General features: G+C 37.9%; 1 long non-coding RNA gene across 2 annotated transcripts in view; it reads right to left on the bottom strand.

Annotated features, from left to right (window-relative positions):
• Window positions 1–2,770: 2,770 nt before the first annotated feature.
• Window positions 2,771–26,911, bottom strand: part of LOC137092659 (uncharacterized) — a 42,758-nt gene continuing 18,617 nt past the window's right edge. Inside the window, exon 3 of one of the 2 annotated variants that reach the window (XR_010908321.1) lies at window positions 2,771–3,104. This is a non-coding gene — a long non-coding RNA (uncharacterized lncRNA). Of the gene's footprint in view, window positions 3,105–25,242; window positions 25,377–26,911 lie in introns of those variants that run through there. The other variant, XR_010908322.1, reaches the window with a different exon arrangement.

Genomic DNA, 26,911 nt, shown 5'->3' with positions numbered 1-26,911 from the left:
GTATGCGCCGGGCCATGCAGTAGGCGTGATTTTGAGTCACCATTTTCCATTTCGTTGCCTTGTGTTCTGTTGTTATTGACCATAAAATGATGGATGGTGAGAAATTGCTCTGTTTGCGCATTGATCAATGAGACTCAGGAGAGATAGACCAAAAAAGAATAGAGAGAGAAAATAGACAGCAGAAAGCATCTAGTTGTCTTTGCGAAGCAAGAATAGTCAGGCTGCTGAGTGCAGAATATCTATTTTTTATTTCCAGCAGTTTTCTCGTCATATTGTAACAGCCTGCAATTGTCGACTTGTGCGGTAAAATACAGCCATCTTTTGAAGTAAACTTTTGTTTTAGACTCAGATCTAATTTTAAGAGGAGAATTCAATGCAGCAGTCACAAACTGAACCATAAATGAATTACCTGCAACATGAGCATCATGTAAGTACAGAAAAAAGTCAACAGGCACTGGAAAACATTATAGATTTCAGAGAAAATAATACAACAGTCTGTCCAGTGATCAAAAAGAGCAAGAAAAAATATACACTAACACACACACACACACAAAATCCTGTTAGATTTACAGTGATTAACAGTATTCAACAAACTTTCAGTCAGTATGGGATAGCCTGAAAATAAGATGATGCTAACATTAACTTAAAAACAGCATAAAACCTAATGTAAATAACAAAATAACCATATGAAAAAACTTAAGTATATATATATATATATATATATATATATATATATATATATATATATATATATATATATATATATAGTACAGGCAAAATGTTTGGACACATTACTATTTGTAAGGTTTTTGAAATAAGTTTCTTCTGCTCATCAAGCCTGCATTTATTTGATCAAAAATACAGATTTTTTTTTTTAAATATTGTGATATATTATTACAATTTAAAATAATTGGTTTTCAATTTATTATACTTTAAATGATCATTTATTTCTGTGATGCAAAGCTGAATTTTCAGTATCATTCCTCCAGTCTTCCGTGTCACATGATCCTTCAGAAATCATTCTGATATGAAGATTCATTTTCAAAGTTGGAAACAGTTCTGCTGCTTAATATTTTTTCATAACCTGTGATACTTAAATAAATAAAAAAGAAGCAAATGTTTTAAAAATAGAAATCTTTTGTAACAACAATATACACTACTGGTCAGAAATTTGGGGTCAGTAATCTTTTTTTTCTTTCTTTTTTTGAAATAAATCAATAATTTTATTCAGCAAGGATGTGTTGAATTGATAAAAATTGATAGTAAAGGAGAGTTATATTATTTGAAAATATGTTTTTATTTTGAATAAATGCAGTTATTTTGAACCTTTTATTCCTCAAATATATTAGGCAGCAGAACGGTTTCCAACACTCACAATAAATCAGAATATGAGAATGATTCCTGAAGGATCATGTGACACTCAAGACTGGAGTAATGATCCTGAAAATTCAGCTTTGCATCACATAAATAAATTATAATTTAAAGTATAGTAAATTGAAAACCAAATATTTTAAATTGTAATAATATATCACAATATATATATATATATATATATATATATATATATATATATATATATATATATATATATAAATGTATTTTTGATCAAATAAATTCAGGCTTGATGAGCAGAAGAAACTTCTTTCAAAAACATTACAAATAGTAATGTGTCCAAACTTTTGGCCTGTACTGTGTATACACACACATATATATATATATATATATATATATATATATATATATATATATATATATATATATATATATATATATAAAACAAACATATATTGTTAAATTGTTAACCATATTCCGTACCATTTCTACATCTTTTAGACTTACAATTAAAAAATTATAAAGATTTAAACAGCAAGTTGAAAAGAGAGAATTTGAATGTGGAAGGATAAATGGTAACGGCAAAGAACCAGTAAATGAGATAAGAGGAAGAGGAAGCAAGGATGAATGAAGAGAGCAAGCACATTCTGAGGAATCCTCACTTTTCTGCCAAACCTGTTGTCCAGCACTCAAGCTGCTGTCAATCATGACTTCCTAATCCCAAGCACAGACTGAGCTCTTTTTGGACCACAGACCTGTGAAATCACTTTGGGAATACATGTATTTACTCACCATTTGCTGGGTCAAAACTTCCTGAGAAAGAGAGTTGAGAGAGAGAGATCGAGAGCGAGAGAGAGCGAGAGAGAGAGAGAGAGAGAGAGAGAGAGAGAGAGAGAGAGAGAGAGAGAGAGAGAGAGAGAGAGAGAGAAAGAGAGAGAAAGAAAGAGAGAGCGAGAGAGAGAGAGAGAAAGAAAGAGAGAGCGAGAGCGAGAGAGAGAGAGAGAGAGAGAGAGAGAGAGAGAGAGAGAGAGAGATTTTGAGAAGAGTTGAAAAGGTTTTAAGATGTGAAAAGGTTTAGAAGATCAGATTTAGATTTTTTTTTTTTTTTGATAGATGAACATAAATGACGAAGATGACTACACAGCACAATGCACATTTAATTTAATTGATCCAGAATTGATGGCATAAGGTCAGAGGATAATAAATAAATAAAATAAAAATCAACTGTATAGCATATACACACAACATTTCTAGTTTTTAAAGTGATGTGTTCAAGAACTTCATAAACCTATCAGGAAATGCAAAATGTACTGAAGTTTTATTGCGTGCGACCATCCACTGGATTAGTATGGATGGTAATACATTTCACATAGCAACATCCTACCAAGCACCACTCACCACATTCATTGTCACTGCACATTTTTTTTGATAAGATTACTTGTATACCATCCTGCATGTAGATTAGCCTATACACACAGCATACTTTAGGCCCTTAAGACCACAATTGGTACTCATGCATTCACAGTTACATATCTGGCACGCTAAAATAAAGCATCTTTGGCCATCGGTGATACGATATGCCTGTTCTACTCATTCTAATTATACGTTTGTATTGGTGAGGAAGATTCAGTGTTCAATTGTGACATCCCCACGTGTTCCAGGACGTTATTCTGACAGACAAAGTGAAGTGTTATCAAGGCAGAGCAGGTGTTTCGTGACTAATTCCCGTCATGCCCTTCAGAAGTACTGATTTCCAGAGTCATCTTGTTCCCCTGTGGTGAAGATGAGGATATGGATGTTAGCACAGCAGCCATATCAAATATTTAATCACTCGCTCCGGTTACATAAAGCATGGTGAAACATATTACTGTATTACTGGCCTGCCTGAGATATATCTTTGCCCAGATTAATGATAACAATGGGGGAAAATATCTGCAATATAATTAAAGTGATTATATAGCCACAGCATGCTTATCTGTTCAAATGAGCACGTGTAGTGGCCTGTAAACCTGTGATGTGCATAATTGGGACTATTTGTAATTCAAAACACATTTGCCAAGAGCAACCTGCCAAAATGTGTTAAAAGGGTTCATAATAATAGCAAGTTGTCTCACCTTGTTCTCGGTCTGAAAAGAATGTTAATGTATTTGGTGGGTTATGCATTGTGGAGGAAGGGGACAGCAGCTTAAACACTATCTAAATGGGAACTCACAAAAAATATCACATAAATATGATGCACTGAAGCCTCTCAGATATTGGCCTTAGACCAATTGGCCTTTGTGTAGCTAACTTATTTTTGCTTGTGCACTAAATGTTAAAGGGTCCCTTCATTCATTCCTTGTTCGGCCAATTTCCAATTAGAATTAAAGGAAACTGTTTGGAGGATTTGTCATTATTTATACTCATGCACAGACACAATGAAAGAGGTGGCATTGTGAAAGACTGTTTGATTCTCAGGGATGCATCTTACATAAAAACATTTAACATTTAAAGGAATATTACACAAATTAAGCTAAATTCTGGCATTCACATCACGGTAAAAAAAATGGGCTAAACTAAGCACTAAGCTTTTAATTGTCTTAACCACAATTTATTGGTCAGGAAATTAGCAAAACCTAAGAAAATGCTTGAAAAGCTGTTGCTGTCTCAGAAATACATCAAAGATAGAATTAAGTTTTGAGCAGAATATGTGAAGTTGTGTGTGGAGTGATGCATCACAATGAAACACAAGTTGCATGGTGATGTTCTAGAGCGGTGTCTTAGAAAATCTGCTGAGAAATATAATAATAAATGCATCTCTAACACAGTGAAGCATGGAGGAAGAGCTGTCATTGTTTGCTGCTAGTATTGGTGAGTACAGGTGAATATTGCAGAATGGCTTGCTTCCCCCAATTGAAAAGTTGTCAAAAGAGGAATGATCAGATGTTATTTTCAACAAGACAATGATCCTGGCCAAAGTGCAAAGACAACTAAGAGGTGGCTTGAGAACAAATCCATCAGGCTCATGTTTTGGCCTGGTCAGAATCCAGATTTGAACCCTGTAGAGAATATTTAGCCTCACATACAACTCAAATGAACTGGGAGACATTTTTCAACTATTAAAGGGGGGGTGAAACACTCAGTTTCAGTCAATCTCATGTCAATCTTGAGTACCTATAGAGTAGTATTGCATCCTTCATATCTCCGAAAAGTCTTTAGTTTTATCATATTTATAAAAGAAATATGGGCTGTACCGAGTCTTTCCGGAAAAAACCGAGCGCCTGGAGGCGTATCGTGTGGGCGGAGCTAAAGAATGACAAGCGCGCAAAGCGGTGACGTCCTCAAGCGTGGAGAAACCCATCTATCTCAGCTAATACAGATAATGATCCACAATCAAATCTGAGGCTGAAATAAATTGAACAGGAGAAACGGCAACATCAGGATGTCCGTCTCTGTGGTATGTACTGTATTTAGGGGCCTTTGTGTGCAGTTTATGAGGACATGATTCGGTTTATGGACTATTGTATGTGACTAGACCTTAGAGGTAGCAAGCAAAACGGTTTTGCACGTCAGAGTCAGAATAGTGTAACGTTATACAGAACAACAATGGAGTAACCGTTAGCGCATTTGAATGACGAAGCACGCGATCGTATCGTTTACTGATGTTTACTCATGCGACGGTAGCCAATAGCAGAGACATTTGAAGTTGATTTACTCACCGGCATCTTCCAAAGCAGGACCGCTCTGTCAAAAACACACTTCTTTGGTATGATTTGGTGAAGTCCTGTGACAGCAATGACCGTGGAAATCCACTTTGCGACGCGACTGAAGCGATGCCTTGAAGCTTCCCGTCATTTCTGCGTTCAAATCGGTTCAAATGCAGCGCTGCCTTCCCGGAATGCTGTGCTGAAGCGTTGAAGTCGCTCGACGTCACCCATAGGAATAAAGTGGAGCGCGGCGCGACATAAGTGTTCACGGACGACTGGATCTGCACCTGAGAGACTGTTTACAGCGTGCATTTCCTCTCTCTCCCTCTAGTCACGCGCGCGCGCACCCTACCGGGAGAAGAGCCCGTACGGCCCATACAAGGACCTTCCGCTCTATTTAACGTCAAGTAGACCCATACTCGAAAAAAACTCGCCGAAACTTGTGAGAAACCGGAAGGAGTATTTTTAACACAGAAATACTCCATCAAACGTCCAACATTAGTTTTTGAAACTTTGTCTATGTTTAGGATGGGAATCCAAGTCTTTAAAGGTGTAAAAAGCTCAGTATGCATGAAACAGCATTTCACCCCCCCTTTAATGAATGTTTTGAAGCCATCGACACTGAGTGAAACAACGCTGACTCCTCTTCCTGTAAGAAGCTTTCTGCAAGTTCCCACACAGTTTAAACATTTAAAGAAAACATAAAAGACTATTCTGTGCTAGGTTATCTACAGTATTTGTGAATTGCATTGTTTTATAATGTTTCCTGTGATGAGCATTGTACATGTCTGTTAAATATCATCATTGCAACTCAATTTCTGCACTCACATGAAGGCTTTCATCATAACTAACAGAGCAAACCCAATGTAAATAAGAGAGTCATTGATTATTATGAGAGATCATCAACATCAATGTGTGGATTTTTTTTTTAAGGTCGCGCTTCACTGGCACACACAAGGTATAATGAGAGAGCTATGCTTGTGTTTCATGCTAAAGCTTATAAAAAGGTTCTTCTAATCGCTGCTGTTATATCTAATTTCAATTGGTGTTCGGTGTTGATATAAGTGAGAGCAGAATGCAGTAATGATGCTTTAAGTGCTAAACCCTTACAAATAAAGGTTCCAAAAGAGGGGTTTACAGCGATCTAATTTTTTCACTATAAATAACTTTTTGTACAATTGAACCTTTATTTTTAAGAGTTAAAGGTAGGAAAGGTAGGAATTGGTTAAAAAACGTTTTTTTTCCAAGCTTGTTTAAACGTTCTTTATATATCAATACATAATTAAAATGTAAGTACTCTGAAAAAGAAAGTATAAAAATTGAGTGTCTGTAGACCTCTCACGACTGTTTTAAAGACAGCTCATTATTTCCATTCACTCCACCTTCTCTCTTCTGGGCTCTTTCCAAAGCCACGCCCCCAAAATACATGAATGGGCCTCACCGACCGCTCAGCTGGAAGACGCATTATTTACCTCAGACCAGCAGTGTGCATGTAGTGACATCATGTCAGAATCACATGTAATAAAAAAAATCGAACTTTATCAGTATGAATATAAACAAATAAGATGTCTTTTAGTACTCACTATCAAGCTAGAATGGTAAAGTTTAAAATATATTTTTGTTTGACTTGGTAACGAGCTAGTTATATTTATAAGGCAAAGAAAACGGGTAGCATCATGTTTTTTCAATAACATCAGTTATACTGTGATGAAGATGAATTTCGTGTAAGATTCATAACCTATACTGTGTTTTGCATGTAAGAGTTTCCATGATGAAAGCATTGTTGATTAGCAGCAGCTAAAGCTAACTTAGTTCTAAAGAAAAGTTCCTGGATGCGGTGTACTGGCTTTTACACATGCATTTTGTTATCTAAAGTTAATTTTGCGCAATTCAACACAACAGCGATCAACTTGAGCTAAGCATATTGAGGATTTATCATCTCTACTAATGGCTAAGTGTATAATATTGTAACTTTATGCTAAGTAATGTTATGTTAGCTATATTAGGCAGCTTCATGTGCTCTTGATACATGCTTCATGAAAACATAAACCAAAAAATGTTTTAATCAAAATGAAAGCTTACCTGTCCAGCAGAAATACAGCCAGCAATGAGTTGTTTTTCAGGTCCCTCAGTTCTCGACATCGTTGAAAAGCCATGCAGATATTTACTCACGTTTGATTTCTTTGTTTATCCAAAGACTTTCTGTGCATTGCCTTTTCTCGTACTGTCTTCCTTTTTTGCATTGTTTGCCTTCGCTGACTGTAAAACCCAGCACTGTGAATTTTGAATGCTCTTTCTCTGCCATTATTTTGCCTAGGTTTCTTGCCTCTTGAACTGCTCAAATCAAACGAGCGCGCGCATGTGGGCAGATCCTGTAGTGAAAGCGGTGGTCGCCATGGTAGTGAGAGAGAGAGTCACAGTCGCCCAAGCCAATCATTTGTTTCGTCCCGAATGAAAATAATGAGCGGTATTTATTGCAGATTTAAAAGTCTAGAGTCACTCGGTTTTTATACTCTCCTTTTCAGAGAACTTACATTTTAATTATGTATTGACATATAAAGAAAGTTTAAACAAATTTGGACAAAAGTGTTTTAGATCAGTCCGTCCTACCCTACCTTTAAGCAAATGGGACTAACAGTTTTAGGGCATAGCAATAGTAAACTTTTGATGCACAGGAGTATAAAAGTTTGCTTAACTTTTGCATCTGGTTCATGCCACATTCACAAATATTTAAAACAAATACTATAAAAATATATAACATTTTAATATAAAATTTGAATAATACATTTTTACTTTAAGTATAAAATAAATACAACAGAGTTCATAGAAATTTGTCCATCTGCATCTCTGGCAATCCTAAACTTGACAACCTCTGCAATGTCAGGCCATAATAAAAAAAAATCACATTTCCCATTGCCTGTGATTCAGAGAATACTCATCTCTGCCTTAGTTTCATCTGTGCATGCTAGTCAGTTGCTCTCAAAGGGTCTCAAAGCTTGAAAATGTATTTTTGAATAAAAAAAAAGTAAATAGATGACTTTTAGTTGGCATTTCATTGTATAATATTGCGTGTAACTAACTGTCACGATTCACCAGTGAGAGTGCCCCTGATTACCACCAGAGGACACTACAACTCTGGACTGTCACTCTATCATAGACTACATTACCCATAATCCTTTGCCCGGACTTATTAGCACTCACTGTTTACACCTGTGTCTCATTACCCTGTTTACCTCACCCTATATAAGTCTGGTTATCTCTGTCATTCACTGTGAAGTCTTGTTTTGTTCATACTGCATTTCTGAGCATTTTCCCTGGTTTCATTGGAATTCTTGCCTGTGTCCCTTGTTTTGTTTGCCTGATTGGACTGCCTACCTGTGTATGACCTTTCGCCTTTTCTCTGACTACGATTGTGGATTACCCTTTCACTCAATAAATACTGCATTTGGATCTCCTACCTTAGGTCTCAGAGTGGTCGTTACACTAACTGATTTTTTTTTTTTTTAAATAAAATAATATTTGTGTTTCATTCACTGAAGCCTCTAGTGAGAGCAGCAGAAGAGAGTCTGATTTTTTTGCGGGAGAAAAGAACATGATCCTGTCTAGCAGTCTAGAACAGATTTTCTTGAGCCTGCGGAGGAGAGATTAGCCATCTCCCTTTAGCCGTGAAACAGCTCATAATCCCGACACCTTAATCTCATACGCCACACAGGACAGACCTTTATATATGCACCCTGTCAGGCAAAGCTCTCAGCTTCTGGAGATTCAAGACACGTCCTGCGAGGCGATGGATGCCGCACATATTAAAGCATTAGATTCAATTGTGTGATATTAAATTTGCTTCAGTCACAAATTAAGTCATGAATGTTTGATATAATGCCATATCCACAAACGCATTGTTATACTTTGAGAAGACTTACATGGGTAACCATGGTTACTTGTGATTGCTTTTATATTCTTGGAATGAAAGCACAAAGAAAGGGTCGTTATCTGAAGAATACTTAACATGCGCGAGTGCACACACACACATGCTTATATTGCATTTGATGAACAGACTTTCAGGAAGATGTGGCTCAAAATCTAAGCTAAAATACAAGAGAGAAACGAACACACAAACCTCTCCGTATGTACAGAAAGAGCCCATTTGGCCCTATATGTGGCCAATTTCATGGAATGAGAAAAAGAAATGTTCTTCTCTTCTGTTGAGCACTGGCCCTGCACCAGGGAGGAGCTCGATAAGGGAAACCATAATTGCTATTTCTTTTTTTTCTTTGAGGGGGGTAAGAAAACGACGGCCACGGCATATGCAATTTTCTGCCAATTACTGCGACAGATAAAAGTATAACCCTCAAACTGTGCCATGGAAATGAATGTAATGTCTGTAGGAAGTTTGAGAGTGTTCGCTCAAAAGAGAAAATAGTTATTTCATTGGCTTGGATTTTAACTGATGTAGTAATTAAAAAAATTCTAATACACAGTGGGGCACAAACAGTCTAAAATTACTCTAATATAGAGCAAATTTGACGAAAAAGCTGGTAGAGCAATTTGAGTGGAAAGCCGATAAGAAATAGAATCTCTCAGTTTGTTTTAGTGAGAGCAGCAGCTGATATGAAAATGTGTTTGTACAAATGAATTCACATGCTTAATGTCATTTGATTGGTTACCAAGAAATAAAGCGGAATAGTAAATATTTATCATTAATTTTAATTTTCAGGTTTAAGTGTGTTGTAATTGTTTACTAAAACTATACAATTAGAAATGTTACCTTCTTGTCAACTAACTCAAATAAACGGGATCAAGGTGAAGCATTAAAATTACTAAAACTGAAAGTTGTGGTCTAAGACTGGGATAAGCCTTAAATCCAATGTCTAATCAGCCTTGATAAACACAGCTCTGAAATCGTAGGAAGGTCTAATCTACTATGAACTATTCAAATCTGTCCGCCTGCGTCTTGTTTGAATAGATGAAACAATCATCATATACTCTGTATCAAGTCAAGTCCCCTTTTATTTATATAGTGCTTTTTACAATGCTGTGTTAACAGGAAAATAATGCAACAGATTTTGATTTGGCTGTATAGCTGCTCTGGAGCAATAGTCAATAGTCATCCAGCTCAGTTCAGTTCTCATATAGTGTCAATTCGGGCAGATCAGTGATAGAGTTGAATATTTAGTGTCGCCAACTAAGCAAGTTAAAAGCCAAAGGCGAGAGTGGCAAGGAACCAAAACTCCATCAGGAGACATAATGGAGGAAAAAAACCAGGCTCATCTGGGGTGCCAGTTCACCTCTAGAGTGTATTTATTAAGCGAACAGGGCAACCACCCGGTAGAGCATTACAATAATCTAGCCTTGAGGCATGAACACATGAACTCCCTTTTTAGCATTTTGCATTGAAAGCATGTGCCATAATTTCAATATATTTTTAAGATGGAAGAATGCAGTTTTACAGATGCTAGAAATGTGGTTTCAAATGAAAGATTAGTATCAAAGAGCACACCCAGGTTCTTTAGCAGGGCAGCCAAGTATTAGACAGTATTCTAGACTACTACGTGCAGAGGTTTTTTGTCCAATAATTAGACATTATGTTTTTTGAGAATTAGGTTGTAGGAAATTACTAGTCATCCAATTTTTTATATTAGCTATGTATCTTGTGAATTGATAAGTTTCGTCAGGGTGCGAAGGAATATAGAGCGAAGTATCATCAGCATAACAACGAGAAAAGAAAAGAAAAGAAAAAACCTGCCATCTTTAATTGCTTCCTAATGATATCTCCACAGGGTAGCATGTAAAGCACCAACAATTCATAAGAATTATATTTGAAACAGAACTAGACTAAGACTCCTTTGCCTTTAAGAAGCGGTGTGTGTTTATAACAATAATCTTGAGGGGTGGACTCATTTAAAGTAATGGTCAGGTTTTAGCCAGGTTTCTGACAAACAGCAGATCTAGGTTATGATCTGTAATCATATAATTAACAATATTAATTTATACAAAAAATGATAAATTCCCTTGGGAAGAGATCGAATATTCAGCAGCCCAAGTTTTATCATTTGTTCATCTGTATCATATCTGTTTTTGAACATCAATTACATTTTTATCCTTAAATGGTTTCTGGAGTTTTTTTGTTTATTATTTCATGGAACAGACACAGTCTCTATGTGATAATATCTAGGTGATAGAGTACCTATTGGGATTTATCTGACTTCTGTGATGTGACACAGCTAGCAGGCGGTCAGTTAAGCCATTCCGTCTGCTTCCTGACCTGGGCCCAGTTAGTCAAGGGTTAAACCCTACACTCTAAAAAATGCTGGGTTAAAAACAACCCAAGTTGGGTTGAAAATGCACTAACCCAAGAATTGGGTTGATTTTACCCAACGGATGAGTTGTTTTAACCCAGCGGTTGGGTTAAATGTTGCTTAAGACAACCCAATTGCTGGGTTTAAACAACTCAGCCATTGGGTTAAAACAACCCAATTGTTGGGTTAGTGCATTTTCAACCCAACTTGGGTTGTTTTTAACCCAGCATTTTTTAGAGTGTAAGACTGTGTGCCAAATTACTAGAGAGGAGGGATGGTATATCTCTTTTGGGTAAGGTCTGCCCCAAAAGCTTTTCCAATTGTATATGTACCCCATCTTATTCTGCGGACACCACTTAGACAACCAGCTATTGAGTTATGATAGTCTGCTAAGTATCTCATCACTCTGGTAAACAGGAAGGGGGCCAGAACAAAAATAAATAAACAAATAAATAAATAAAATAAAAAACACAAACTAGTAAATAAACTGTGAGGGATGACCAGATAGTGACAATATACTTCTCATTTGTTCTCCCTTCAGTCATGTTGGCTAAGTTTGGTGAAGGTTCATTGAAAGTAATGGATCATCGGCTAATCATAAACTTTTGCTAGAGAGGCATCCTAAGAAATGGATGGACTTGTTGTTCTGGGCAAGCTGGCGCCTGCACCAGATCTGGAAGGTCACTATGGGCCAAATTTCGGGGTAAAAGCATCAACAAGTGGAGATTAACTGACGTGTGGAAATTTACCATGACTCTGCATTTTCTCTGAGCCAAACCATCCACCTCGCGCGAAGTAATGACATGGATAGATCTTGAAAACAATAATAACTGTTGGGACAATTGTATGTACGATAGGACTGGTCAACAAGACGGTGAGAGAGGGAACGTGGCATACAAACTCCTTGTGAGACTTGAAGCTGGCTATTGCTGTTGAAACTGCAAACTATTCTTAAGTACATTTTTCATTTTTCAATTAATTTCACTGCTGACACTTGGTCTTTATTTTTCACTAACTGAACTTGGATCAGTTAACCCCAAACACCTTAAACTTTTAAACTGTAGTGTATATGCATATGAGTTTGGTAATCAATGTACTTCAGTATAATCATGGATACAGTGACTGTGCAGCAGATATTTTACATGATGAAGTGAATTGAGTATTTTCAGGCTTCTTGCCATTTGTCATCTAACAGAACCATGTGTTGGTTTAAAAAATACAGCAATTAATGCAGGTGAGATTCTTGTTGTTTGATTTAAGGCTGTTTGCTTGTGTGGTTCAGTGCAATGAGTGTGCCCGTCTCCGGAGAGAGAAGCACTACTCACCGTAAGATTATGCCAACACGCTCTGCATCCTGAGCAGCGGATGTGACACTAATACTTTGCAGGATTTCAACATGAACACAAGAGCATCCCCGTCTGAGCATCCTTCCGAGAAAGACAAAATGAAAAGCACTGCCATGTAAAGAGATATTTGAGAGTTTCTATAGCTGAATGCTTAAGATGCAGAAAGTGTGAGCAAATATGTTGAACTGCAGTCAGGTTATGTGGGTTGTGCTGAGATTGAAATTCAAGCAGAAATTATCTAATTAACTTACTTTTCAGAAAGAATTTTGAACTTTATATCCTAGCACATAGAACCCTTAAGAAACAAAAATATATTGCAATATATTCACATATATGGGATTTAATATTTATATTTTCCAATATATTGCAATATATTGAAAGCGGCAATCATTTGTATATTTTGCAATATATTGCATGAATATATAATATATTTTATAATACCATCAATATATTATTCCATATATTAAAATATATATCAAGAAAATATATTGGTAAATATATTTTCCTTTCGTAAGGGAACTGATGGCACTGATACTAATCAGTGTCTCAATTTTGCAACATTCATTTATAGTCAATCTTCATGACATTTATCTATACACTACCATACATTTAAAACAAGAAAGAAATTAATACGTTTATTCAGCAAGTATGCATTACACTGATCAAAAATCATGAAAATAATGCATCTCGAGTTTACACGTACATGAAATGAAAAATAGTAGTTTATGCGTATATGGCAGGGGAGGGCTCTGAACTCAGAATTTGGAATGAACCCAGAGTACTCTTCCTCCTTGACTGGGATAGAAACACCCAAGAGTGAGGCAATGGGGTGGTGGAGGGATGCTGTGAAAATTGTCGCGGGACAGAGGTGAGAGACGGCTATATATACCAGCTTCCTCTTGCACTGATTGGTTGATTATCTGAATGTGCTTCCTCCAAACTTTGTTAATAAACTTTCATTTAGAATTATCTCTGAAGGATCATGCAACACTGAAGACTGGAGTAATGATGCAAAAAAATCAGCTTTGATCACAGGAATAAATTACATTTTAAAACATATTCAAAGAGAAATTTTAGTTGTAATTATATTTTACAATATGATCATATTATTTATCAAATAAGTGCAACCTTGGTGAGCATAAAATACTTCTTTCAAAAGCAAAAAAATAAAATAAGGACTGACCCAAACTTTTGAACAGTAGTTTATACTCTATACCTCTAAACATTGATAAAATTCACTTTACACACATAAACGCATTTAAAATCAATATTTACAGACTTTCTCTCCCAAGAAGACCTTCCAAAACTGTTTTCAAAAGGAAATATATCAATACACAAAAGCAAGCTGGTGATTCCGTGCAATTACTGGCAACATGAATGACCTGTCAAATAATATGAAAAAATACATATTTATTCAAATGAGCATCACTGCAATACTGTGATTACCAATGTGATTGAAAACACTGGAGCTCAAGTGATCCATCTTGTGATGGAGAAGATACTGTGAGCATTTTTACTGCTCTAAAAAAATACAGACAGAGATATAAATATTGAAATGATGCATGGAAAACAAATGAGTTTGATTCATGCATTGATAACAATTCATCTTGTTCCTGATACATTATCTACTGACTGAAGCAATTGATATACAAATGTCTTCCAGAATGTGAATGTTTAATCGCTAAAGGTGCCGTATGAGAGGCTTTAGAAACATGGTATTAAGGTGTCGCCTCATTTGTGTGTTGTCTCTAAGTATTGACACAATGTAGATCAATAGATAATTTGAGCCTCAATTGCCCAAAAATGATTAAAATTCTTCATGCTCACTTTATTTAAGAGATCATTAACCAATTACTGTGAGAGACTTCAAACTCCCAGGCATCAGAAACAACAGATCTATACCCACTCTGTGCCCTTCAGCGAGACTTTGCCTTCAAAGCTTCAGAGCTTTAGCATAGCTAAACAGAGATTCTCTTTTCAAAACGCAGTGTGCCGTAAGCTAGTCTAAGCTCCGGTTAATAAAGCCAGTCAATGATGCTCATGACTAATGAAGTCTGTGTTTGGCTAAACCCCAGAGCTCCACTAGGAACATGTGTGTCAGGAGTTCCTGCGTGGCGTAATCCAGAGTACCTGAAAACACTAGCATGCCAAACCCAGAAAACATCTGGTCATCCTACAAAATTGTAGCCTGACAAGACAGACCCACATCAAGATGTTTGGTCTGGAAACTCACCATAGACAGGGCTCAATCCGAGGGGCGGGATAAACGGTTGTCTTTCAAACTCCCTCTGCACGCGATAGGATAGCGGTACACCAACCAGAGCAAAGAAGGTGAAGCAGAGCTCGCTGACTGATTAAACATTCGCCGTATCCGGTCGGCTAAACTACAAACACATCTTCCCTTTTTTAAGAATGACTTCAGTGCCGTTCTTTGTTCTTTTCTCAGAGAAAAGCTGAACTCCAAGTCTTCCAGAGTCGCGGTCAGAGCTGATTCGAAAGACCGCCGCCATTCGCCAGTTTCTGTGTTTATTAGAAGCACACAAACGCAGTTTGATTTTGAGGAACACAGCTCAGAATGGTATTGAGAGTTCCTAGACGACACTTGCGGGCAAATTAAATTTGCTGCCGCTAGGGTGCGTCAGATTTCTAGGCTAACAAAATTGCTGTACAAGGCCTTTTCTGAACTAATGATGATATTTTCACTTATGTGTATGACCCTTGAAGGAACACTCCAATTTTCCCCCTCCTTTTTAATACATTTTTTTTTTCCCAGCTTCCGTAGAGTTAAACAGTTGAGTTTTACCATTTTCGAATCCATTCAGCCGATCTCCGGATCTGGCGGTAGCACTTTTAGCATACCTTAGTATAGATCATTGAATCTGATTAGACCATTAGCATCTTGGTTAAAAAATGACCAATATTTGTGATCAGTATTTTTCCTATTTAAAACTTGACTCGTCTGTAGTTACACCGTTTAAGACAGACATAAAATGTACATTTTCTAAGCCGATATGGCTAGGAACTATACTCTTATTACTGCGTAATAATCATAGACTGTAAAAAAATATGGACATAGTGTCCATGACGTCGTCACCCATATGATTCTGAAGTGCAGTTTTGAAGCCGAGCTGGCCATTGCCATCTTGCCAACATGTCATCGTGCGTCACGCCCGATAACAGAAAATAGGCAAAGAGGCGGGATGTGGGCGGAGCTGAGGTGACGTGATGACTAAAAGACAGCAGAGAAATGGCTATCCACCTGTCACTCAAAGTGGCCACGCCCTTAATTATGCAGAAATATAAGGCTTATGTAAACGAATGAGTTATAAAAACATTCACCCCTATCACAGATGTTATGAAGGGCAAAATTAGCTGTATAGACCAAAACCGCAATTTGTACCAGGATGTAAATGTTTTTTCTGTTGTAAAGTTGGGAATTTTAACATGGGGCTCAATGAGATTCTGCTCCCTTTTGGAGCCTGTCCCTAGCGGCCAGTCGAGGAACTGCAGTTTAAGTCACTTCCGTATTGGCTTCAAGAGAAACTGCGGGAGGTTGCCGCTTGGTAAAAATCAATGAACTTTGCTGATATATCATTGGTGCAGCGGAGAGATATATTACGCAGCGCCTGAAAACTTCCATCAACATAACCAACGTGACAACCTCCTTACACAGGGAGCGTGCTGGGGACTATTTCAGCCGTTGTGCGTAATATCATTGCACAATTCCACCCTTTATGGTGTCGTACAGGGCCATACTTGCAAAAACATTTGTTTTGGAAACTTATAAGAATCCTGAAGGAGTGTATTTGGCACAGAAATACTCTGTCATATGTAATGCATTACATTTTGGCCATGTTTAGCATGAGAATCCAAAATAGAGACCCCCCCCCCCCCCCCCACACACACACACACTTCTTATGGTAATGAATATTAATTTAAGAATGTTAAGATATTTGTACTATTTTTGTTTTGTTTTTTTGCTGTGTATATTTTTGGAAAAAAGCATTAGTTGTTTGCTAATATATAGCAAGCCAGGTCACTACAATCAATCCCTACAAAATAACACACTAATCCAACGATTCTTCCTGAGAAACATTTTAAAATAAAAGGTAAGCAGCTTATTTTGTGAAAAAAGGAAAAAAAAAAACATGTGGTTTCATCCAATGTTCTGTAGCAGAGTCAAAAAAAGAGAGCTTTGTCTCTTACCTGAGCCGCTTAGGGAATGTAATTTTACTTGTTAGTCATATTTATGATTCAGCTTATGCAATCACAGAAGACAGAACCGCAGTGACTGGAAATCTAGCAAACAAACAAACAAACACAAATAGAATAAAACTAACTGAGATTTAAATATATACTATCCTGCTAATTGAGGAATATCATGTTGCTCTGAATATTAGCATGAATATGATTCAGTCACAGACAATCATAGTCATGCTGATATTCAAAGAAAAACACAATCGAGCCAATAAACAGTACATTTACAATCAAGTTTGTCATTCTGTCAAAAGCAGATTTAGGGACTGTTCACACAAGACTTATTCTTGCTTTCTGCCTGGGCTATTTTTTAATAGTTTGCTTCTGTACACATGCACCAGATGGACATCTCTGGTTGTTGCGTCACGCTTCACTGTTTTTTCAGCATCTTGCGTCATAAATCCCGTGTCGGTAAGATGCCATGTCAAACTATAAGTTGTTCAATTTTGAAAAATGCATCTTGCATCCTGTTCCATTCTGGTGCACTCTGTCCAGCGTTTTTTAAATGCACCAGCGCACCATGTGTGATTGTAAACGGCTCTGCCTGCTCTCGGTGGTTTGATGAAGCATGTTGCCTGTTGCAGTAGAGTCTGAACTGACAGCAGAATTCACAAAAAATGCTTTGCAATTATGGGATGCTAACATACTGAATACTGTAGGCACAATTAATTTTAAAAAGTAATATATATTTTTTAATATTGAAAAATGTTGAATATAAATATAATATCATATTTTATAATATATATATATATATATATATATATATATATATATATATATATATATATATATATATATTTCTTCACGCCCTGACGAAACCTACGAATTCAGAAGATTAACGGAATGCATAGCTGAAATAAAAAATTGGATGAATAGTAATTTCCTGCAACTTAATTCAGATAAAACTGAATTTTTAATTATTGGACAGAAAAGCTCCACAAGTAGTAACCGAGAATACTGTCTAACACTTGATGACTGCTCTGTCAAGCCCTTGTCACTGAGGAACCTGGGTGTGCTCTTTGATACCAATCTTTCATTTGAAAGCCACGTTTCTAGCATCTGTAAAACCGCATTCTATCATCTTAAAAATATATCTAAATTACGGCACATGCTTTTAATGTAAAATGCTGAACAGTTAGTACATGCGTTCATGAGCTCAAGGCTAGATTATTGTAATGCTCTACTGGGTGGTTGCCCTGCTCGCTTAATAAACAAACTCCAGCTAGTCCAAAATGCAGCAGGTAGAGTTCTTACTAGAACCAGGAAGTATGATCATATTAGTCCATTTCTGTCAACACTGCACTGGCTCCCTATTAAACATCGCATACATTTTAAAATCTTGCTTATTACTTACAAAGCACTAAATAGTTTAGCTCCCCGGTACTTAAGCGAGCTTTTAACACATTATACTCCATCACGTCTATTGCGGTCTCAAAACTCTGGCCAGTTGATAATACCTAGAATATCTAAATCAACTGCAGGGGGTCGATCATTTTCCTATTTAGCTCCTAAACTCTGGAATAGTCTTCCTAGCATTGTTCGGGAAGCAGACACACTCTGTCAGTTTAAATCTAGACTAAAAACACATCTCTTTACTATGGCATACACATAGAACATTTTTAACTTTCATTATTCAGATCAATTGACTGATTGTTAGGCTGCATTATCTAGGTCAGCCGGAACCGGGAACACTTCCCATAACACCTGATGTACTCGTTACATCATAAAAAGAGTGGCATCTACGCTAATGTTAGTCTCTCTTTTTATCCCGAGGTTTATCCCGGATCTGGGCCCTGTCCGGATCGGATGGTGGACCTGCCTGGACATGACCAGCTCATCCTGGAGTGTCTGCTGAGCCGTGTCAAATGGTGTCTCCTCCGAATTTTCCTCACTGGCACGACATGCTCAAAACCCGTCTTCGGCGCAATAATTCCGATCTTTCTTGTATTCATATTCTTGTGTAATCAATGCCCCATCCTAAATAAATCCGTCTCTTCCGTGATACCATGAAATTTTGAATATTCCAATCTAATATGATTTCCGACCTGAAAGGTTGCCAGAATAATAATCTTACACGGTGTGTTAATAGGCCAGAGGAGAACTGGCACCCCGACTGAGTCTGGTTTCTCCCAAGGTTTATTTTTCTCCATCATGCCCCGATGGAGTTTTGGTTCCTTGCCACTGTCGCCTTTGGCTTGGCTTGCTCAGTTGGGGACACTAAAATTATGATCTAAGTTATTCAACTTATTATACAAATAAAATGTATGAATTAGGTCTTATTTAATTCTATAAACTATAATACAGATCTGCCAACATTGTTGCTATATGATAAATTAAAATAAGCTGATAACATCACTGTTTTCTCCAGTACGACTGTACAGCCAAATCTAATTTTGTCGCAATATTATCCTGTTTGACACTGTGAAGCTGGTTTGACACAATCGTGATTGTAAAAGCGCTATATAAATAAAGTTGATTGATTGATTGATATATATATAATATATTTTTATATATGTACATGGTCTGCAACAGTGCTTAAGTAGGTGGTAAGTGTCAAAGTAACATCCACATGGATGGCAGAACTCAAGGTTTCCCAGCAGAACATTGCCCACAGACCAGGCCACCTTCTTCCATTGCTCCGTGGTCCAGTTCTGAAGCTCACGTCCCACTGTTGGCACTTTCGCCGGTGGACAGGGGTCAGGATGGGCTATGCATCCACAAATGCATCAACAAACTGTGATGCACTGTGCATTCTGACACCTTTCTATCAGAACCAGCATTAACTTCTTGAGCAATTTGAGCTACAGAAGATCATCTGTTTGATCGGACCACACGGGCCAGCCTTCTCTCCCCACGTGCATCAATAAGCCTTGTCACCGGATCACCACTGTTCCTTCCTTGGACCTCTTTTGATAGAAACTGACCACTGCAGACCCCACAATCTCCAAGTTTTGGAGATGCTCTGACCCAGTCGTCTAGCCATCACAATTTGGCCCTTTTCAAACTCACTCTAATCCTTACACTTGCCCATTTTTCCTGCTTCTAACACACCAACTTTGAGGACAAAATGTTGCCTGATATATCCCACCCACTAACAGGGGCCATAATATAACCAATGTTATTCACTTCACCTATCAGGGGTCATTATGTTAGCCTCATCTATACATCTCTCTTTTTCTCTCTGTATTATACAGTGGAGACCAAAATTAGAGTACATACAATTTCCTAAATTTCAAGGTCACTACTTAGTCCTTTTTAAAATTATCCTAACAGGAGCAGAAGGGCAGTTTTTTAAGCATATTTCACAAATTAAATATATTCTGAAGTACAGATACAACTTAAATAAGACAATTGAAAAATAACGTTGGTCAAAATTAGAGAACACTTCCAGATACCTTCAAGCTTTGGGTGTTAATCTGGCATTTGGTGCTAATTTCTGTAATAATCTGACAAACCCTATTTAACTTGAAGCAAACTTTCAAATTTTCACTGACTTTGCAAGATGGCAAGCCACTCTAAGGTGACTGAAACCCTACGACACCAGGGTGTCCAGATGAAGGCCAAAGGGATGACTCTTTCAGCTATTGCAAAAGAACTTGGTCATTCCAAATCTGTAATTTCTAGAATATTGGAGATGTACAAAGACACTAATTAATTCAAGTACTCAAAAAGGTACGCAAGACCAATGCACGAGAGGACAGGACAATGCAGAGACTTTTAATGAGACATCGGTATAACACTGCAGCTGGAATTACTCCCCAGTTCAGAGCTGAACACAGTAAGGATCTGTCTCGCCATACAGTGTCTTGTCATTTAAGAGAGTTCAGACTGAAAGTTCCTCTGCAGTGACCAAGCCTCTCATCAGCAGAAAGAATCAAAAGGCTAGGCTAACCTTAACTGAGGAGCATGTTATGTGAACAGAGGAGAACTGGTCCAAAGTTCATTTTAGTGATGAATGCAAGTTTAATTTATTTGTGTCTGATGGGAAACATTATGTTCGGCATCAAACTGGGGAAAGATTGAACCCAAAGTGCCCAAAGAAGTCAGTGAAAGATGGAGGAGGAAGTGGCATGGTTTTGGGATGTTTCTGCAGCAGGAGTTGGGTCTATTATACAGCTACAAGGCAGGACCTCAGAACCTCCTTCGGCTACATGTGGTTCCTTCCCTGCGAGCATCTCCCAATTAGCCCGCAATTTTTATGCAAGACAATGCCCCCGATCACACCACAAAACGGGTAAAGTATTTCCTTGAAAGTGAGAACATTGAAATAATAAAATGGCCAGCCCAGAGTCTGATCTAAACCCCATTGAAAATCTATGTAAAATCATTGGCGACAAAGTTATGGCTAAGAAACCTAGCCTGACAAGCCAGACCCACATCAAGATGTTTGGTCTGGAAACTCACCATAGACAGGGCTCAATCCGAGGGGCGGGATAAACTGTTGTCTTTCAAACTCCCTCTGCACGTGACAGGATAGCGGTACACCAACCGGAGCAACGACGGTGAAGGGGAGCTCTCTGACTGATTAAACATTCGCCGTATCCGGTCGGCTAAACTCCGAACACATCTTCCCTTTTTAAGAATGACTTCAGTGCCGCTCTTTGTTCTTTTCTCAGAGGAAAGCTTAACTCCAAGTCTTCCGGAGGCGCGGGCAGAGCTGATTCGAAAGACCGCCGCCATTCGCCAGTTTCTGTGTTTACTAGAAGACTTTGTTACTAGAAGCACGCAAACGCAACTCGGCCGTCGTCATTATGGCCCCGCCCGCCGACTCTATAGCCTACCTACACGATGTGATTGGGCCGTCCAGATTCTGAGGAATACAGCTCAGATAGGAATTGAGAGTTGCTAGACCACACTTGCGGGCAAATTAAATTTGCTGCCGCTAGGGTGCGTCTAGATTTCTAGGCTATAAGAAACCCACTACAGTTACCGAACTGTGGAAGAGACTGGAAGAAGAGTGGACCGATCACAGCGGAGCAGTGCGAGTATCTAGTGATGTCCTGTGGCCACAGATGTGCTGAGGTAATTCAAAGCAAGGGCCTCTATACCTCCTACTAATTTCTGACTGCTGGAAGCATCCCATTTTAGTTGTAATGGTTTTTTTTTGTGCTGCATTGGTTATTGTTCTCTAATTTTGATCGCTGTGTTTTTGACAAAATAAAGGTTTTTGTTGAAGTACCTTGGTATTTTGTAAAACATGCTAGCAAAACAATGGTATACCCACAGCTAATTGAACTTCCTTCAAACTTCAAGCATTGAATATCAACAATATTTCTGAAAAAAATCTAATGTTTCTAAATTGTTCTCTAATTTTGATTCACTGTATGTGTGTGTATATATATATATATATATATTATACATTAATATATTGTATATATATATATATATATATATATTTATATTATACATTTTTTATTTTTTTACTCATCCTTATATCCTATAGACATCTATCCATCCATCCATCCATCCATCCATCCATCCATCCATCCATCCATCCATCCATCCATCCATCCATCCATCCATCCATCCATCCATCCATCCATCCATCCATCCATCCATCCATCCATCCATCCATCTATATAAATGTATGTGGGTGGCTTTAAAAGAACTTGTTAATGCAAATCAGTTGTTGACTGTAAAGGAGGGACTTACACCTGTCTATGTGGTTAGGTATGTTTCGTATCTCCTCTGCAGGAGCGGGGGAAAGCAGTTTGAGGGTATATGTTGCTCTGTCAGACAATGATAACGGTACAGTCATTACTCAAGACGCCACAGGCTCACACTGAGAAGAGAAGCTGAACGCAACAGCAGATGTTTGACTCTCGCTGTGTCTCTGGATGCCGTTCCACATGGTGAATGTCCCGCAGTTCTCAGGCGAGGGATTTTCTCAAGGCACAAGGCGTAAAGAAATAATGTAGACTGATAAAAACAGAGGAAGTGAAACAGGGAGGGAATGTAAAGCTGTGTGTGGGGGTTTGTGTACTTGTGTATGCTTGAGGCAATAAGTAAAATGCATCCATCATGCCATGCTGTTTCAAGCCACTGCAGTGAATGGCCTGAAATATACTCATGTCTCATGATTTATGATCTCTTCTATTAGAGTCTTTGTCATGTTGTTGTTTACCTGCAGTACAGATGGGCAGAATATCTTGCCATCTTTCTTCACCAAAATAGTATTACATGCGAGGTGTCATGACTCATGGGTAATGTTGACGTGATATACCCCGAATGGCTATGCCCAAAATAAATACCAGCTTGACATGGATTATTTTCAAAAATAAAAGGAATTTAAAGGAACAGTTCACTGAAAAATAAAAGTTCTGCCTTATTTAATGTTTTTATGTTGTTCAAAATCAGTATATTTAATACACTTAATACACAATATTTAATAGACTTTAATACACTGAGAAAAAAATATTAAAACAGAATTAAATATTAAAGACAGAATGTCTTATGGCCTTATGCCTTCCCCAGAAATGTTAAGCAGCACAACTGTTTTCAACATTGATAATAATAAGAGATGTTTCTTGAGCAGCAAATCCTCATATTAGAATTATTTCTGAAGGATCATGTGACCCTGAAGACTGGAGTAATGATGCTATTAAACATTAAACAGAAATCATATACCTTTAAAGGGGTCAAATGTTTTATTTAATTTTATATTTTTTAATTTATCATTTTATTTCTTTTGACATAGAGGTCACTTTACTACAAAAAAATAAAAAATAAAAATAATTCCTAATCGTATATCCTGTATGTTTCAGAACTCAAAACAAACAACTTTTAATGAAACCAAGCTCCGAAAAACTTTTACTGAATATTTTGGTGCATTATATTGCAATGATTACGTGGCGAAAGACGCGATAGAAGATCAACGACTACTTCTACATCATTGCCTCTTTAGCCCCGCCCACCGATTTGCGCAGGTCATGTAAGGTATTATGTAGAGAGACACAAACACAGGATTACTTCAGCAACAAATTCATAGAGATCCTCTGAGAATTACAAGACATTTTGCAGTCCCAAGTTGTGGAAAAACAGTCATTACATTGCCTTCCCTGGGATGCTAAGCGTGGATGAAACTTATAATTAACAAATTTCTAGACTGTTCATCTGTTTACAGCGGATTTGTTTTTAAACAATACAGTTCAGTGAAGGCTTTTCAGAGAGACTGAAAATGATGTCAAGCTATAAAATGAAAAAAAAAATGATGCAGTGACGGCTATATTGCACCTGACAGTAATGTTGCAGCCAAGAGTGCCAAGTCCTGAAAAGTGAAGCCAAAACGTTTCAAATGCCCCCAGACGGGTGGTCCCAGTGTAAGTCACAAACCCCGTCCTCTCCATGTAATCGAATGGGACGCGAGACAAATAAAACAATCAAATTACACTTCAAATATATTTGAATTTGAAAATATGTTTTCTGTAAAGGTATTTTTGATCACAAGTGTTTTTTTGTTGTTGTTTTTTCAACAAGTTTAGTTTTAGTTAGTTATTTGATGCAATAAAAACGGGAGTGTGACATCATGATTGACAGCTAAGATTGACGGCTTCTCTTGAAGGACTCTTTCTTGGGTTTTTGGGAGGAGGTTAGAGCTTTAAGTTTAATTTTTACATTTCCATAACTTTTTATTTCACACCAACATAAGTTTTTCTGCAGTAATCTGGAGGCCAAATGATTCCGCAGGAGTGTGGGCAGGACCTTATTACTATTTCAAGCTCACTGAGCAGACTTGGGTCCCGAATCGGCTCAAAATGTCAGCACCATATTGGGACATTGGTGGCTTCCATGGCTTTCTACAATGAAAGAGAGTTAAACGGATAGTTCACCCAAAAATGAAAATTAGCCTATGATGTATTCACCCTTAAAGGGGTACTTCAGCGCTGGGAAGATTAATCTGTATTTAAACTAGGTCATCAATGTAATAGAAATGTGATTTTTTTTTTAATTTGGTGCCTTCTAGACTGAGAAAAGACAGAAAATGTATTTTTGTCTAATGGGGATGAAAGACTACAATTCCCAGAATGCTTAGCTGCCCTGTGAGGCCATTACCAAAGCCACCAACTGGATTACTGTGACTGAGTTGGAGAAGACACTACAATTAAAAACTGAACGTGTCTGTTCAATATAACGAGTGAGTCACCGCGCGAGTGAGAGAAATGAGCTGATGAGTTCGTGATGAGAGCTGAGGTAATCGCGACTACACTCGCGGCATACATTCACAACGCAAGTTCAGTCTGGCGTGTTTCAGTTTATGCCTTTGAAAGTTTAACTTTCGTAGAAATTACTTTGAGAAGTTAAAAGACTTACATTGCTCACCATAGCTCCGTTTAAATGAGGGCCTGTAGCTGCGAGCTGAGCTCTGAGTGTGATCTCCATCCCCCATGCGCGGATTCAAAACATGCGGAAATGGCTCCCTCTGCTGGCTGTAGTCTTTAGCCTTTGGCCAAACATTCCTCCTATGATACAAATATCAATTTGTAATTTATAAAAAAGTCCAGGCTAATCTAAGTTTTGTAATTCAAGTTTTTGAAGTCCATAAAAATGCACCTGTTCGTCAAATAATGTGCTCCACACTGCTCCGTGAGGTTAATAAATGCCTTTAGAAGGGAATTGATGTGTTTGGGTAAGAAAAATATCCATATTTAAAACTTTATAAAGGAAGGTTTCAGCCTTCCGTATTCAGTTTATGGAAAAAGTGTTGAAAGTCCCTCTGCAGTTCAAAGGCTTATGAGACCAGTTACGCTCGTCAGACTCAGAGAAGGCACTTTCAACACTTTTCCACGGAAGGCGATCGGCTGGAACTTTTTTTTTTTTTAAATATGGATATTTTTCTTACACAAATGCAACAATTTGCTTCAGAAGGCCTTTGTTAACCTCCTTGAGCCGTGTGGAGTATGTTATTTGATGGACAGATGCATTTTTATGGACTTCAAAAACAGAGCAACAATCCCTGCTATTATAAATCTTGGATTAGCCAGGACTTTGTTAAAGGGGGGCTGTTTCATGCATACTGAGCTTTTTACACTGTTAAAGACTTGGATTCCCATCCTAAACATAGACAAAGTTTCAAAAACTAATGTTGGACGTTTGATGGAGTATTTCTGTGTCAAAAATACTCCTTCCGGTTTCTCACAAGTTTTGGAGAGTTTTTTTCGAGTATGGCTCGACTTGACGTTAATAGAGCGGAAGGTCCTTGTATGGGCCGTGTGGGATCTTCTCCCGGTAGGGTGTGCGCACGCGTGACTAGAGCGAGAGAGGAAATGCACGCCCATAAACACTCTCTCAGGTGCAGATCCAGTCGTCGTTATAATCCGCGCCGCGCTCCACTTTATTCCTATGAGTGACATTAAGCAACTTCAACGCTTCAGCACAGCATTCCGGGAAGGCAGCGCTGCATTTGAACCGATTTGAACGCAGAAATGACGGGAAGCTTCACAACATCGCTTCAGTCGCGTCTCAAAGTGGATTTCCACGCCACTGCTGTCACAGGACTTCACCAAATCATACCAAAGAAGTGTGTTTTTGACGGCGCGGTCCCAGCGATAAAGGTTCGGTCCTGCTTTGGAAGCAGCCGGTGAGTAAAACTGCTTCAAATGTCTATTCTGTTGGCTATCGTCGCGTGAGTAAACATCAGTAAACGACACGATCACGTGCTTCGTCATTCAAATGCGCTAACGGTAACTCCATTATTGTTCTCTGTATAACGTTACACTAGTCTGATGTGCAAAACCGTTTTGCTTGCTACTCCTGAGGTTTAGTCGCATACAATAGTCCATAAACCGAATTATGTCCTCATAAACTGCGAGTAAACACACACAAATGTTGACAGGCCACTAAATACAGTACATACCACAGAGACGGACGTCCTGCTGTTGCTATTTCTCCTGTTCTATTTATTTCTGCCTCAGATTTGATTCTGGATCATATATCTATTAGCTGAGATAGCCATAGGTTTCTCCACGCTTGAGGACGTCACCGCTTTGTTTGCGAT

This window comes from Pseudorasbora parva, chromosome 11 (assembly GCF_024679245.1).
Source record: "Pseudorasbora parva isolate DD20220531a chromosome 11, ASM2467924v1, whole genome shotgun sequence".
In the NCBI taxonomy this organism is placed as follows: Eukaryota; Metazoa; Chordata; class Actinopteri; order Cypriniformes; family Gobionidae; genus Pseudorasbora; species Pseudorasbora parva.
The sequence above is the reverse complement of the archived record's forward strand: the minus strand, read 5'-3'. Positions and strand labels throughout refer to the sequence as shown.